At 41.9% G+C, this 16,154-nt stretch overlaps 1 long non-coding RNA gene across 2 annotated transcripts; it reads left to right on the top strand.

The window, feature by feature from the left end:
* The first annotated feature begins 1,903 nt into the window (after positions 1-1,903).
* LOC307211218 lies at positions 1,904-12,381 on the top strand. 2 transcript variants are annotated; one of them, XR_013836347.1, is made up of 4 exons: positions 1,904-2,121; positions 3,235-3,332; positions 8,150-8,245; positions 9,269-12,381. It is a non-coding gene; the product is annotated as an uncharacterized lncRNA (long non-coding RNA). The 2 variants fall into 2 exon arrangements; XR_013836348.1 differs by lacking the exon at positions 1,904-2,121 and having other exon boundaries at positions 2,897-3,332.
* Positions 12,382-16,154: the final 3,773 nt, after the last annotated feature.

The raw sequence follows: 16,154 nt of genomic DNA, 5'->3' as shown, positions 1-16,154 counted from the left end.
CTCTCAGCACCGTATCATATACTGTTCCATATGGTTACCATCCCTCAGGAGCAGTGATGGGTGAATATGCCAATTTCAGCTTCTTTCCCTTTCTTATTTATTCCACTATTCAGTTCCGTTCTCTACACTCCTACACCAGTTTGTTTGGTGTGTGTTTTTAAGTCCTCATGAAAAATTCATCAGCACAGTATTTTAGTTCAAATTTTTATTAATATACACATTCTTATATGCCGTGTTGCCATTGCAAGGCAATTTCCCTCAACAGACTGCATTTTTGTATGCTATTTTTTACTGTTATATGCATTAACATGCACACTTTACACTAGAAGATGCACTTTTTGTACGGAATACTGGACTGGAGCACTGTACTTCAACATTCAGAAAAGTGAGATTTCCAAAGGAGGACTGTGTTTTGGTTTGCATATCATTTTGGAAACTGCAAATCAGGGAAGTTCACTTTTAAATGTGAACCGAGTTGAACTGAATTGAACTTCTCCCCCTTCCATACTAAGGAGTATCGGAGGGGGGCATGGGGGGGCTGTACTGGACAAAGGGGTTTGGTTGTCCTACCTAGCATAAGGGATTTGAACCCTGCTTTCCCTGGTCACAGTCCAATACTCTAACCATTACACTACACTGGCTCTTTATTTATTTATCATTTATACCCTGCCTTCTATACACTTGATGTCTCATCCTCCAACAGCACAATACCCCCGGGGGGGGGGGGGAATGATGCAAATCGTAGTTGGAAGAGGTGCTGTTATGGATCCCGAGTCCCTACTGAGTTACAACTCTCATACTTTCCAAAGAACTAGGTTTGCTTATTTCTTGTAATGTGGTCTTCTGAAAGTGTCTAGAAAATGTAGCTGGTATATAAATAACCCTGCAACCAGATTGCTCTTAGAAGTTCATGGCATGGTTCAATGGTTCAATCAACTCCATTAATTTGAATTGTGTTAGGAAATGAACCAGGAGCCCTGCAAAAGGCTGATCATTATCTTCAAAGCTCTGAATAGTTTGGGATCAGGATATTTAAATGTCAGGCTTCTGCCACATGAACCTGCCCATCAGTTGAGATCTTCAGCAAAGGTCCAGCTCTGTGTCCCCCCTCCACTTGTCGATGTAGTGGGGCAGGATCTTTTTGGTAGTGGTGCCTAGCTGTCCCAGGGTCCCCCACTTTACAGGTTTTGTTTAATCAGTCCTTTGGATTGGAGTCGTTTTTATTTTCTCTTTAGTTTGCTATTCTGGTGCTATGTTGCTGCAGATTTATGTTAAGTTCTTTTTGTGTATATTGATCAATATTGTTGCATTTTTTAAATTACTTTTGTCTTTTATGTTGACTTGAAAGCCTTTGGTGGAAAAGCAGACTGAAATGTTTTAACATGTATGTCTACTCAGTGTCTTTTTTAACACAACTGGGTGCACTGTGCATGCTGCCAGGTTTGGCTTGTGTGGAATGAGTTTTTGCCTTTAATTGGTGGAACTGGCTACCTCTTTGTGCCTGTAGTTTGAAGAGCAGAGGTGCTTAAATTGAAGCAAGACTGCGGGCAAAATGCTATCACAAAAATAACATTTTCTCCAGCATCTTTTATCTTCTGCACAGTAATTGTTTGACAGAGCTTTGATCACTTGACAGAATGTCACATAACAATGGTATGTTGCTAAATATAACCTGACTTGAAATCTAGCAGCTCCAGTGGGAATTTTGGTGTGAAACTAGTCACACTTCCCCAGTGGTTAGTGTGGTATATTTACTACTAGTCGTTCGTTTTTTTAAGTTATAGAAATAATATAATCATGTTCTTTGGCAAAACTTAATAGACTGATCTGTCCTGGGGGAGGGAGGGAGTCAAGTCAGGGGTAGGGGTGGGGACAATTGTATGTTTACTTCTGACAAGAAATGAAGAGCTCTTAAGAGGAGGTGATTAATAATTCTGTTCATGTTTATTTCTCTGGATACAAGACTTTTTCCTATCTTTATTTATTTTTTCCATAGAATGTAGGAGACAGAAGTGTTCTTTTAAAGTGAGAAAATTTGCATTTCAGAGGAGAAAATGTGTATTTCTAGGAGAGGTAAATGCAAGCCACTGGGACCATTCCAAATTCTTGCTGGCCCAGAAAGTAAGTTTTGTTGAAAACAAACATTCTGTCAGGAACTGTGAAATTGAATCACCTGTTTACATTCAAAACTAAATCGCAAAGTTGCAAAGTATCTCAGGAGCGGGAGGAAGTGTTGAAAACTTTTCCTTTGGATAGCTTTCAGAAATTTAAATTCTGGCACTTCACATATCTTTGGGAAGGTGGCAACAGTGATGCTTCTTGGTTCTCTGGCATCTACATGTAACATCTGTTCACTATTCAAGTAGACCAAGGATTTTCTTGATGGCAAATGACCATTAAAAATGAAGTAACTGCTATGGGGGGTGGGGAGTGGGTATCTGTGTGAGTGTCAATGAGAGGGGAGGCGTGAGGCTTGCTATAAGATATTCAGTCTCTGAGCACTTTTAAAAGCAGAAAAGCTTTGTGATTCATTCTAAAGGGAAGGACAGATCCCTACAGATAGTGCACTCTGAAAAGTAAGGCTTACTTCACTACCTTTGCATAAGAGAATTTGGAGTAGTCCACCCCATATCAAAGGACGCATAGGCTCACCTTTTCAGGTATGCTAGACCAAGACTAGGATGTACCCTTTTTTAAAGGTCACATACTTCGTTCTCCTTCCAGTTCTTCTCCAAAGCACTCTAAGAACTAAGTCTATATTTCAGTTTAAGTACTTTCTTTATTATGCTTCCAATAAACAATTCTCTCTCTCTCTCCCTCTCCCTGTTTCTTTCTCTTGTGGTTAAGGCTGCCATCTGGTTCAGCTATGAGTAAATCAAGGGAATAGAGTTAATTTCCAGCCTATTAAAATTATTTTGTTGGCTGTTGCAACAGCCCTTGGTATCTATATGCATTGGCCTAGAGCAGGGTAGGGGAAACATTTGGCCCTGCAGATGCTGACCATGAGCCCTGCTATCTGGTACTGCTGGGAGTTTGGAGTTTCAACAACATCTGGGAGGGCCATAGGTTTCCCATCCCCTGGCTAAAGAAATGGCCCATACTACCAAAGACTGCCAAAGTTATAATTTTTGATATCTTGATATGTGTGTAGATATCCTTTCAGAAGAGTTACATTCCTCTGCAAGAACATATGCCTAGTATTCATAGGTGCAATATATTTTTGTTTTCAAATAGGTGCAGATGAAAGATTCACATGGATGTTAAATAGCATGGGGAAAAGGATGGGACCTTGAGGAACCCCATAGTCATGGAGCCAAGCACCACTGTTCTTGGTATGTCCAGCCTTATAGGACTAGAGTCATTGCAACAGAGTTCCTCGCAGTCCCATGTCAGCCAGAAGTCCCAGAAGGATATCAGAGTTAATGGTATTGAAAGCTGCTAAAAGGTTCACCAGCACCAAAATGTTACACTCCCCCGACTAGCTCCTGGTGAAGGTCATCTTCAAAGGGCAACCAAAGTAATTTCAGTCCAAAACTAGGATGGGAAAGAATCTAAACAATCACTTTTCTTCAACAAAGCTTGGGAGTTGAGTAGTTACCACTCTACCGCCTTCCTCAAACTAAACAAATTAGAGAGTAGCCAGGAATTACCCTGCATGGTAGAATCAAATGAGGGCATGTAAACCAAATGCAGCACAACTGCTTCCTTTATTGCCACAGGATTACTGTTCTCCTCTGGAGATAGATTTACAACCTCAACCACCCATCTGGCCTGTCTTCCTCTGGCAGCTTAATCGGGCAATATGGACATGGATCAAACAAGAAAGTAGTTGGCCTCAGTCCTTTGAGCAAGCTGCCCACGTTCTGAGGCTGTGCACGCTGAAAGCTATCCAACAAAACAGAAAAGCAGCCGCCTCTCACCATCATAGATCCTGTTCTCAATGTGGAGCAAGACAGAGCTAGTGTGTACTTGCAATGTGCTGTGCATAATACTTCAAGTAAGCTGCCAAGGGTTCCTCCTGTAAGAATTCCTTCACTACTTGGAATAACTCCTCTGGCCAAGCCAACGCAGCAGGGCAATGGTGATGGCGAAGTGTGATTTCTTCGCTGTTGCAAAAACAGGTCTAAAATGAGCTCTAACCAATGTTCAGCTGAATTCATTCCTAGTCTTTCTCCACGGTCACTCTAGCAGCCTAGCCAACCATTGTGTCACACTGAGCGCCACCAGTTGAAATCTCCTTATAACAGGTCCCCAGCCTCTGCAGAGGTCAGGAGCCCAAGATCTCTAAACCCTGTCGGGTAGTGCAAGCCAAGTTGTTGTTTCTACTCCCTAACCACAGGTCCCCTTTGTTCTGTCTTGTCAATACTTTAGCTTAGTTTACACAGATTGCTAGGCCCCTTTGCTCTAGGAAGGGATGAGAACGCCAGTGCACTGGTAATAATGCAGAGTCCAGTAGCTCTCTTAGACTGCAAATCTGATCTCATTAGGGAAGGGGAGACACTACTAATCTGTGGCAACCTTAGCCCTCCTTAGAGGACATGGATCCCCAGCCGAGTGAAGGTGTTATTACATCTGTCTTCTCTGGATTCAGTTGCAACCTGTTCACCTTCATCCAACTAACCACAGCTCCAAAGCACTAAATAGATGCTGTGATTACTACTTCTTGACTGGTTGTAGGGATGGACATTTTAAAATAAGTTTATATGCAAATTTGTATTTATATATGCTTGCATATTTTATCTCAGTACATGAATTTTAAGTACGGGTATTTAATTTCAATGGATAATTTTCTAAACATTACCTTATCCTAAATATATATATATATATTCCTACTATGCAGTTTAGTGCATTCTTTGAACCAAGAACAGTATTACAAAATCTGAAGTGTGAAGGATAATTACATTCTGATCCATGTATCAGTCCAAAAGATGTGTCTGAGGTCAGTTTGCTTTAAACTGCAGACCAAATCAGCTGGCTAAGTGGTTAATCTTTAATTAATAAGCAAGCAGCACTCTTATAATTAGGGAGGGTTGACACATACACACACACGGAGAGGGAGAGAGAGAGAGAGAGAGAGAGAGAGAGAGAGAGAGAGATTATAGGAGTATTTTAAAAAGAAAAGATACATATCTTACAAAAAAAGGTGAAAACAAACTTTTAACTGCTTATTGTAAGAATATTTCAAACTATAACTACATGTATGTCTTGAGTATTAATTTTAGACATACATTTCTATGCTATTTAATTATTGTACTGTTATTATCTCTCTCTCTCTTTAATATATCGTAATATATTGTAATATATACCTTATATAAATTTTTCATTGCCTGTATATATCATGCGAATAATAAAAGAAGTAGTAAAAATGTACACCAAATGAAATTCTCCTTCCCTTATCGATTGTTTGCAAGCATATGAGTGTCGTCATCTGCAAATTGCTGGCGCTGCCCTGATTCCAAACCCAAATATTTAACCCTGCGACAAGATATATACATGGCTAACCAGTATCCTAAATGAAAGCCTTAAATGGCACCCTGTGTGTTTTAAGTTATTCCCAGGATATATTGTGTTAATAATAAGAATCAGGCTTTTGGTGTATGGGTATGCGGCTATGTCCCCACCCCCCCTTGGCCTAATTGCTATAAAAAGCCTTGCTTGTTTACCCAGTCTGAAAGGCAACTGCTATCGTGAATCCTATTCAGGCCAAGGCATTCAAAGTGAATGGCTTTCATCTCCCTTTCTATACCAGATATAAAAGAAGTGGGTGGCAGCGCTGCAATGATGAGCTAGGCAACGTGGGTGGAAGTCCATCTGTGTGTGTGTGTGTGTGTGTGTGTGCGTGTGTGTGAAGCTGGCAAATGAAGGGCATTTCTGCACTTACAATTTATAGTGCTATAATTGCATGCTGACACACAACATTGTCTTTATTCAGCTAATATTTTGGAATAATGGTGTTTTTTTAAAAAAAAACCAACACTTTTTTGTCTACTGCAAAAAACAACAAAAATTTGAGAAAGTTCAAGATGGGCTGGACCTTCCATGTTTGTGTGGCATGTGTATATATAAACATTGGCCGCCCAGATTCTGTGTGGACGGGTTGTGGTGGTCGTGCAAGTTTTTTGGGGGGAGGGGGCGGTCATCTGTTTTGTGCCACTTCCCTCTGTCCAGTACAAACTGTCCGTTTGGGAACTCCGTTAAGAAGAGAGAGAGGGCAGATTGAGACAATGGTGCCCAACTATAAGTACTGTACTGTTCCTGACAGCAATTAAACAAAACTCCACAATAAGCATGTTCATCATTGTTGAGGCAACCATGTGGTTCCTCTTCTAATCTGCTAAGGTAAAGGTAAAGGGACCCCTGACCATTAGGTCTAGTCGTGGCCGACTCTGGGGTTGCGGCGCTCATCTCGCTTTATTGGCCGAGGGAGCCAGCGTACAGCTTCCAGGTCCTGACTTCCTTAGCATGACTAAGCCACTTCTGGCAAACCAGAGCAGCGCATGGAAACGCCGTTTACCTTCCCGCCGCAGCGGTACCTATTTATCTATTTGCACTCTGACATGCTTTTGAACTGCTAGGTTGGCAGGAGCTGGGACAGAGCAACGGGAGCTCACCCCATCGCGGGGATTCAAACCGACGACCTTCTGATCGGCAAGTCCTAGGCTCTGTGGTTTAACCCACAGCGCCACCCGCGTCCCCTTCTAATCTACTATACCCCCCTAAAAAAAAAAAAAGGATAATTCTGCAACACTAGGCATTAAATCCTTTAAACTGACATTTACTGGCTGAAGGAACATGAGGGCACATAAGGACTGTGACCACATCCACTGAACTTTTCCCCCATTCGCGTGGAAAGGAAAACCACACTCTCACACTCTAATATTAAACAGTGACATGTGACCAAAGTTGCAGACAATCAGCTACAAATTCATTCTTTAAGATGTCTGATCAAACAGCAACTATGCTGCTGTAAATACCACTATATATGTTATGTGCTTACGAATGAGGTGCACATAGAGAGCACCAGGGATCCTTGGTTCATTTGATACTGAGAGATCACAGAAGCATAATTTCCCATCTAAGGAATTCTTCCTAAAGGTTTTGTTCCTAAGGTGAGGAAGAGAACACGTCTGCTCTTCCAAACAACTGTCATCTTGGGTCTTTTCTAAAAGGCATATTTGAGTAACTCACCAAATCTTAACGTGGGAAGCCTATGACAGAAAGGAGAGCAAATGGGAACAATAAGTCCCCAAACTGTGCAGTGGCACAAACTGGTGTGCTATAGGAGAGTCTGAAGTCTACCTTGGAAACAGTAAGCATACAGCACTTTGGGACTCTTAAGGCAGCAAAGCTCCCATAGTGCAGTGGTGGTTTCACATCCCTTCTGCCAATAGCCTATCACCTTGAGGGAGGACATAATGATACATTAGAATTTCCTGGCACAACATGCAGTAGATCTGATGGGGACATGGGGATTTCAGAACATCGCCATTGTCCAGAAGAAGAATGCTCTAGCCAGTAAGACCCAGTCCTAGGTTCTGCCCTTTACTTTGAACTGACCTTCTCAGGACATCACCTGCTTCCCCTGTGAGCCTCAAGCTCCCATGGAACCGGATGATTGAACTTAAACTATGAGGATCAGGGCTGAGTAGAATCAGCATTAGTTGCCTCTCTCCATATTAATTGCGATAGTTTAACATTCCACAAGATCTGTAAGAGTCTTGGGAGCCAAAAGAACAGATTTGCATGCTGAAGGAATTCCCACCTTTGGCGTGGTGTGTTATCAGCCACTGCATGCAGTGATTAAGGAATGAAACAGAGGGCTGAGGGGGTGGATCCTTTGCTAATTATTAGGTCCCTTCCCCTGTCTTGCTTATGGTCTTCAGGCCCAACTGATAGTGCCAACCAAGTACTTAGGGGACAGGAGTGTTGAGGAAGCTAGCTGCATAAAACTCCCAGATTACCAGTTTGTACAAATCTTTTGCTCAGATTAGTGGTTGTCCCAGTGAAATCACCTTGGCATTCTTTTAATTTGTATTTTTCACAGACAGTCAAAAATTGATTAAAATTTTCTCAGTCAATTTCTCTCTGACTAAGGAGCTCATCTGGGTCCCTGCATGTATTAATTAATTCACTTCATTTTCTCAATTAGGTAGCATTCAAAGTCAGGAGGAACCCAGAATGTGATTATTATGAACTGTTTTCTCCGGGAAGAATAATTCAACACCCTTCCTATATTTTCTACCAAGTGAGTCCTGAGATTGGGTATTGTTGAGCACTGCTCTTGAAGATGAATGACACATTCTTATAATGTGCCAGAATCCATAATAACTCTAGATAGAAACAACACACTATTTGGTTTCAATCAGTTATGCTGCATTTTTAAAACAAAGAAAGCAGTTTTTGTGGTGGTGTTTTTAAAGGAACACAATTTTTCTTAAATTTCCTGGGGCATGAATGTTTTCTGCAAGGAAACAGGGGCTATGAAAAACAGACATGGAAGAAAGAGTTCAGCATTTTGCACTTCATTGTTATTAAGCAATTTACTGAAAATCCCTTACTCTGCTCATAGAATGAATCAATACTGGAAGAAATTAAAGCACATACTTTCAACCATGACAGCCTTGTAAGTACTGTGAAAGAAACAAGTTATAGCTGTAAGAAAGTGCTGTGAGAGATGTCCAAGTCTGACAACCCTTGCCTTAATAGGAAAAGTAAATGAAAAGTAGAAACAAGATTGCTCCTTGGCTAATGTGAATAATAGGATTAAGACTCCCTGTGTTGAACCATATTTTACAAACTCTGCACCCATAAGATACTCCTTCTCCTCTATTACTATGCACAAAGGTGGATATATTTCGGAATAATTTTGTTTCTCATTTGTATCAGGGTTTTTGTGTTCCTGGTTTGCCCAACCAAGAACATGCCCACTGCTGTAATTACAGTAGGCTCCAAAGTGTTTGAGTGGCTTCAGTTAGAAAAACAGTTCAGCATGGGCTAGAATTCTATGGCAGGTATATTATCATTGTTAAGAGCTGGAAGGTCAATTTCCTTTGCTGCCTGCTCCTCTTTGCATCACTTTCTAAAATTTACAGAATAAAATATTGCAGCTGCTTCTCTTACATGTGTTAGCTAAGTTGGTTGCCACCATCTTTCTGAGTTAAAGCAAAATTGAGGATATAATTAAAAGGTAAAAGTACAGTAAAGGAGCCCTGGATGGTTAGTCCAGTCAAAGGTAACTAAGGGGTGCTATGCTCATCTCGCTTTTCAGGCCAAGGGGACCAGCGTTTGTTCACAGACAGTTTTCTGGGTCATGTGGCTAGCATGACTAAACCGCTACTAGTGCACGGAGGACTGTGTCAAGTGCCAGAGCACATGGAAACACCGTTTATCTTCCTGCCACAGCGGTACCTATTTATCTACTTGCACTGGTATGCTTTTGAACTGCTATGTTGGCAGAAGCTGGGGGACAGCAACAGGAGCTCACCCCGTCATGTGGATTCGAACTGTCGACCCTCTGATCAGCAAGCCCAAGAAGCTCAGTGGTTTAGATCACAGCACCACCTGCATCCCAGTAGGCTATAATTACATTTACCTGGGTGTATTACTCATTGAAGTCAGAAGGACTCACTTCTGAGTAACAGTTGAGTCGGCCTGTCTAGGTTGAAGGGCAGCAGTGGCATATGTGTGATGTCACAAATGCGTAACAGCCCACCCCCCCAAAAAAATGTTGGGTGCAACTCAGCGCCTCTGCTCCAGCCAGTTTCCATACTGCACAGAAATTGCAAATTCTTCTGGACAAGAGTTGTATTTTACATAAGCGGTCAAAGCCATTCTAACCGTTTCACCAGTTTGGGGGGGGGCACACTCAAAGACATAGCAGTTTGAGTGGCCTATATCAAACAAAGGCCAATACAGTGGTGTTAGTCAGGCAGAACAAATTTGTAATTATATCTGGCTGGGAAGCATGCAGCTATCCTTTGTCAGTCATTTACACTATATTACCAAACCCTCAAACGTCATGCCAATGAACTGTTAGTCAATGCTTAGTTTTGGGTTATCTGTCCTTTGCTTCAGTCCATGCAACACCATTCTTGTGTTCTCTTCAACACCAGCCTCTCTGACCACATTACAGTAATGTCCTTCAAGTTCCAAACATATGCTTTGCTCATCCAACTCTCCGGAGCCCGACAGAATGACTCTGAGCAGCTACCCTTGTGTCCCAGGTGCCATTGTAATGCAAGCAGTCTGCAAGGTGTGTTTGACTTGATGCTGATCTGAAAAGAGTATCTTATTGACCTGAATTCTGGCTCTCATGTGTCAACTCTTCTTGGATGCCTCTCTCAAGGTAAAAGGACAAATCAAATTAAGGGATATTGTCCTTGCCCAAATTTGATTCTGGCTCCATTTATGCCTCTCTTAGTGGGAAATCAAGGTGTGTTAGCACTTCACATTCATTCTTGGCTTTCAGGCAAGATCTGAAGGAATGGCCAATTATATGCTTTCTTTAAGAGGCTGCAATCTAATAAGTTTGGTGCTTTCTCTTCTTATTAACTTCACCAATCACTTTGCTTGAACCTGCTAATGGGCAAGAATATACATTGCTTCTCCCCTTTGGCACTAATAATTTCCTGCTAGTAGCAATCGCCTTCAGCATGCGTTTCAAGTAAGGCATAATCCATAGTTTAGTTTGCTGCTATCTATACAGCCTTGGGCTGAAATTGCAGTCTTTTGTCATTGGTTTTGCAGAGTTCTTGAGCACAAGGAAGAGAAGGGGGGAAAGCAAAACAGCAGGCAGCACCAGAGCGAACGAGAAGAAAAGCAAAGAAAATATGCACAAAATGTTATTAAAAGAGTGAACTGCAGAATAGCTTTTGATTGAAACCTTCCCAGGAGCACAATAATTCAATTAATATCAGGCATTTCTAGCAATGCAACGTCTCTTAAGAGTTGGAGAAGGAAGCAGGACAATGCGATAAAAGAAATAGGAGCCTTAAAAAGCATGAATAGAGGGCAGAGGATTGAGGAAAGTGGTCACTGGTAGGAGAGTCAGCAAGTTCACACTGAAAGGAAGAGAGGCAGAAGAGGTCAAGGTGACTGAGAGTAGAAACTGAAGAGGCAGAGGGAAATGGTTCAGAGCAATAAATAGAAGATGTGGAAAGAGATGCAGGATGGAAGTCTGAATAAAAGTGGGAAATGAAGACTGGAACCAGTATGTGGATACAGGTGGGAGCAGCACAAACGCATGCTGACAAAAAGAATATTTTAACACGACTCATTTCCACGTTCACACTGAATGTTAAGCAAAACTGACATTTGCTTTATCAGATTTGTTAATCTTGATTCCATACTTGGGTTGGTTCTGATATCCGAAAATCAGAGAGAAACTGATGCAACACTTCGATATAATTCAAACTGCATTTTGCATTGGAAAGATCTCCTGAAGCATTTTGCAGACAAGAAGGAGGAGCAGAGACAGCAGAGAGTTCTGTTGGTAGCAAAATCAGGTGAAGCTCAACGTTCTCTGCTTCTCCTAAACAGACACACTCTCACACCTCTACCTGATAGCTAGCATATGCGCACGTATGAGTTTCTGAGGCTTATCATCCTAACTTACAGACAGTGATAGACTGTTTGTTCAATTTTTATTTGCTCAGGCATTTCATATGATCTGAAGAATCAAATGTCCCCTTAGCGTGTGATACACATTTTGGCAGGCAGACAGGCAGTAATCAACAACAAGTGACAGCTTCCATTAGCCCAGGTAATAGCACGTGGGGTAGCCGTGGTGAAGCGTCACATTTCTAGCTCAGTATAAGCTAGAGACCAAACCTGGCTTGTTTCCCCTTCCAGCTTTTGTGTGCCTTTAGTCCACTTGAACACCAAACTAAAGCCCAGTCTCAGATTAGAATGCCAAGTCTCAAAAAAACCAATATAGTTGTGATGTCCCCGGCTTCCATCAAATTATGCCTGAGCCCTAATGATTGCCTTATGAAGAACCTATATCAGACATACAATCCTTAAAACCAAGTGTTTGCATAGGCCTTGTCCTGCCAGGTCTCCCTGGCCAATGTGCTTCTTTGACAGTACTGCACAGCCTCTTCCAGCTTCAGTGTGAAAGTTTGCCTTCTTCCTGTTTTCTCCTTGCCCACCCCCTTCCTTTAACCCTGTATATTCACCACCAGTAGCCCAATACATCTTCCTGGCCATGACTAAGCAGCAAACAGTGCCCCTACTTCAGTCAAGGTGCAAGGACCCTCGTACCTACAGGACCACATCTCCCGGTATGTCCCACGGTCTTCAAATAAAAATATCTTGGAGATCCTGGGCCACAGAGAGGTTAGGCTGGCCTCAACCAGAGCCAGGGCTTTTTCGGCTGTGGCCCCGATCTGGTGGAACGCTCTGTTACAAGAGACTAGAGCCCTGCGGGATGACATCTTTCCGCAGGGCCTGCAAGACAGAGCTGTTCCACCAGGCCTTGGCTGAGGCACAGTCTGACCCCCTCCTTTGGTAATCCGTATAGAACTCTAGCCCAATGGTTGCCATTAATTTAACTCTGAATTGATTTTGGAATGAATTGATTTTAGAATGTATTTCAATTAATTGATTATGATTTCATGTAAACTGTGTTATTTTTACTGTTGTTAGCCGTTCTGAGCCCGGCTTTGGCTGGGTAGGGCGGGATATAAATAAAAAAAAATATTATTCTTTAATATCAGAGACAGAAAAACTTTCACGTGCCTCTCCCTTGGGACAAAACCTGCAATGAAGTCTTCCCTTACCATTCCTGTTTCTCAACTGTTGCCTAGGCTGAACTTCATTGCACCACCCAACTTGTCTCTGGTTTCCCTGTTCCTGAACCTCCCTATCTCCCAGAATCTTGTCCCAGTCCTCAAGTCTATCCCACAAGAAAGCTACAATTGTCTCTAAGGTCTGTTTGAAATCTTAATCCCAGCCAAACAGCGAACTTTCACTTCCCTCATGGAAGATGGACTGCAAGCATTCTGAAAACTCCCCAAGGGGAAAATCAGTGCAGAAGGCTTCACTGCCACAAGCACAATACTGTACATAAAATAAGCATTCAAACACAAATAATGGAAAGTTAGAACTCTTGATGAATTAAAAGCATCTGGCATTATTTCCCAACTTTACATTTCCAAAAACCAAATTGAAATTTTGTTTGCCTACACCTTGAACTGTTTCCTGTCAGATACACTAGGTGGCACTATTGCTGGAGACAAGAGAGAAACTGAACAGGGCTGTCAGCCTTGGAACAACTGTGCTGAGAATGCACATGGAAGTCACACGTCCGTGACTGTGGAGCAAAGCTCCTGCCCTGAGCAGAGAACTGTGACTTTAGAAATAAAGGGTTTGCTGAGCCACAACCGCACAGCGGTGTCAGCTGCAATCTCAGGCTAATTTCCCAGTTGTGCAATCATATCTTGCAGCCTGGAAATCTCCGCATTGGTTGTTTATATGTATGAGATCTTTCACCTCAGCTTGCTCTAGAATATACTGTGTACATAATATCCTCTGAGCACCATTTTTATGGCAAAGCTGTTTCTTGCACTATTTAACGACACAGAAAGGCAGCCGCAGCAGACACTGGGATGGGGTGGGGAAAAGGTAAGAGTTGCTGTTCTTTGGTCTTTACCACCTGCATTACAGTTGAACCTTGGGTTGCGAACTTGATCCGTGCAGAAGGCACGTTCATAACCTGCAGCGTTCACAGCACTGCGTCTGTGTACGGGCGGGTCGCGATTCGGCACTTCTGCACATGCGCAAAGTGCGATATAGTGCTTCTGCGCATGTGTGAGCACCGAAACCTGGAAGTAACCCGTTCGGGTTCAGCGCAGTGCACAACCCGAAAACACGTAACCTGAAGCGTCTGTAACCCAAGCTACCACTGTACTACTGATTTACAGCAGTGAGAAGAATTAGGGCTACGTAATAAAAATGTATAAGAAACCACTCATGGTCACTTGCCAATGGAAGCATCTTCATGCATCACCATCGCTAACTGGTAGTTTTCACATAAATGCAAATATGGCTGCAGCCTCAGTTCACCTAGCCACAGGAAGGCACATACTTCCTCTACCTCTTTTCCTAAAGCACATGGGTTGGAGTTTGTGCAGGATATTGGATCCTTGATAATTTTAAAGGATCTTTTTCCTAGGTCCTCTGTGCATAAAGTAACATGGAAGGCAAGTAGGCATTTTCAGGACTGTGCTGTCTCCAAAACTCAAAATTATCTACCACGTTATCCTGAATTCTAAGCATATTTCTGTATATTGATGTGCTTTGCACTATTTATTTTGCTTCACAAGGAGGAAAAAAAGGACTGCACCCGACACTGAGGCTCTGCTGCTCTAACCTGGAGATTTCAGCAGCTCCTGCCCACTTACAGACAATCCTTTCATCACTCCCAATAAGGACTAGAAACTTGCTTGTTATAAAAACACTGCAATTCCCAGGATGTTTAATTCTGCACACTCAATACCAAAATCCATGTTTGGGTTTGTTTTTCCTGCACTAATGCAGAATTTTGGGATATGCACAGCCCCCCATAAGTTCAGTCTCCAATGGCTTCAGAGGCCAATGCTGACTGCTTGAATTCAATCATTATCTCAACCTCCTAATGATATCTGGTGGAAAAAGCTTTAAATCAATATGAATTAACTTCTGTTTCACACCTGCCAATGCAACAAATATTCACAGATATATGCACCATCCTGGGACTTCCTTATTGATATACTTCATTGTATTCCTTTATGCAAACTTACAATTTGTTGGTTTTGTATCTATGTTGGCAGATATGCCATTTCTTGTCCATCTGAGCTACAGATCCATTCTTTGCTACAAATAGCACTGCAGTAAACTCCAGCTTCTGAGATGCAGTAGTTGGTATTTCAAAGGTTATGATGATGGATCCATTCTGCCACCTAACGGAAGAAAGGGTATATGTCCTTCGCATAACTGCACGAACTGGAGCAAATTATAAACATTTTTTTAAAAAAATATAATACTTCATTATAATGCACAAGTGTCTAATATTTATGAAGAGGCCACTTGTAAGTTCAAGTTCCTAGTGTCTATAAGAGAACATTTGTCTATATTTAAATGGGAGTGTTGTGAACTTGATAATATTTGCCCAATATTGCACAGGCACTACATATCGCCATGTTCATTTAAAGGCACAAAGACAGGAAAGAAATAAGCAAAACTCTCCGGGCTAAGCAGCTGTCAGGGGCTGGGCTTTAAATCAAGTTGCCACTAGGAAAAGGACGAAGTGCAACCAACATTCATATGGGCAGCCCTGGTTAGGGAAGTTTTTAATGTTTGATGTTGTTGCTTTCTTATTATTAATATTCTGTTGGGAGCCGCCCAGAGTGGCTGGGGAAATCCAGTCAGATGGGTGGGGTATAAATAAATTATTATTATTATTATTATTATTATTATTACCACCATTTAAAAATATGCAGACAGGTTAGGCATAATAATACAGCTGAGGGGCAATTCTACTCACTTAACCTTCTGGGGATGATTTGCACCAACCATGTTGCAATTGTGGGTTTAGCCATGCCTGGTAAAATAAGACTCCAGAGTTAAGGTAACGTTGGGTGGACCTAGGAGGCTTCATTAATTAACAGACATGTGCTGAGTGTGCAGAATACTACACTGTAACCCAGGGCTGGATTTAGGTTTGATGAGGCCCTAAGCTACTGAAGGTAATGGGACCCATTATATGTCCAGCTGTCCTTTGTCAACAACAAATTGTTGCTGTTTTTTGTGTTGAATATATGCTATATGGTAATTTATGGACCTAATAGGTATCTAAAGCCATTTGCACATTAAAAATATGTATTTTATCAAAGTAATTGTTGAACTGAAATACAGTTAAGAAGAAGTATATTAATAGTGGGGGGGGGGATTTTGGAGGGGCCAAAAGAGTGGGGCCCTAAGCTATAGCTTGTTTAGCTTATACAGTACGTAAATCCGGCACTGCTGTAACCCACTGCAAAGCTTCACAGACCACAATTTTGCTCTTTTATGTCTGTCTCCAGAAGATTATCTGCCCTTAGTGACCTTCTGAATGCAGAGCATGTGTTCCCTGACCACAGCTGCCCTTACGGACACATACATCCCTCTTTTAAAGG

The sequence above is a fragment of the Podarcis cretensis genome (genome assembly GCF_951804945.1).
Source record: "Podarcis cretensis genome assembly, chromosome: 2".
NCBI lineage: Eukaryota > Metazoa > Chordata > Lepidosauria > Squamata > Lacertidae > Podarcis > Podarcis cretensis.
This window is presented reverse-complemented; position numbering and strand designations above follow the sequence as displayed.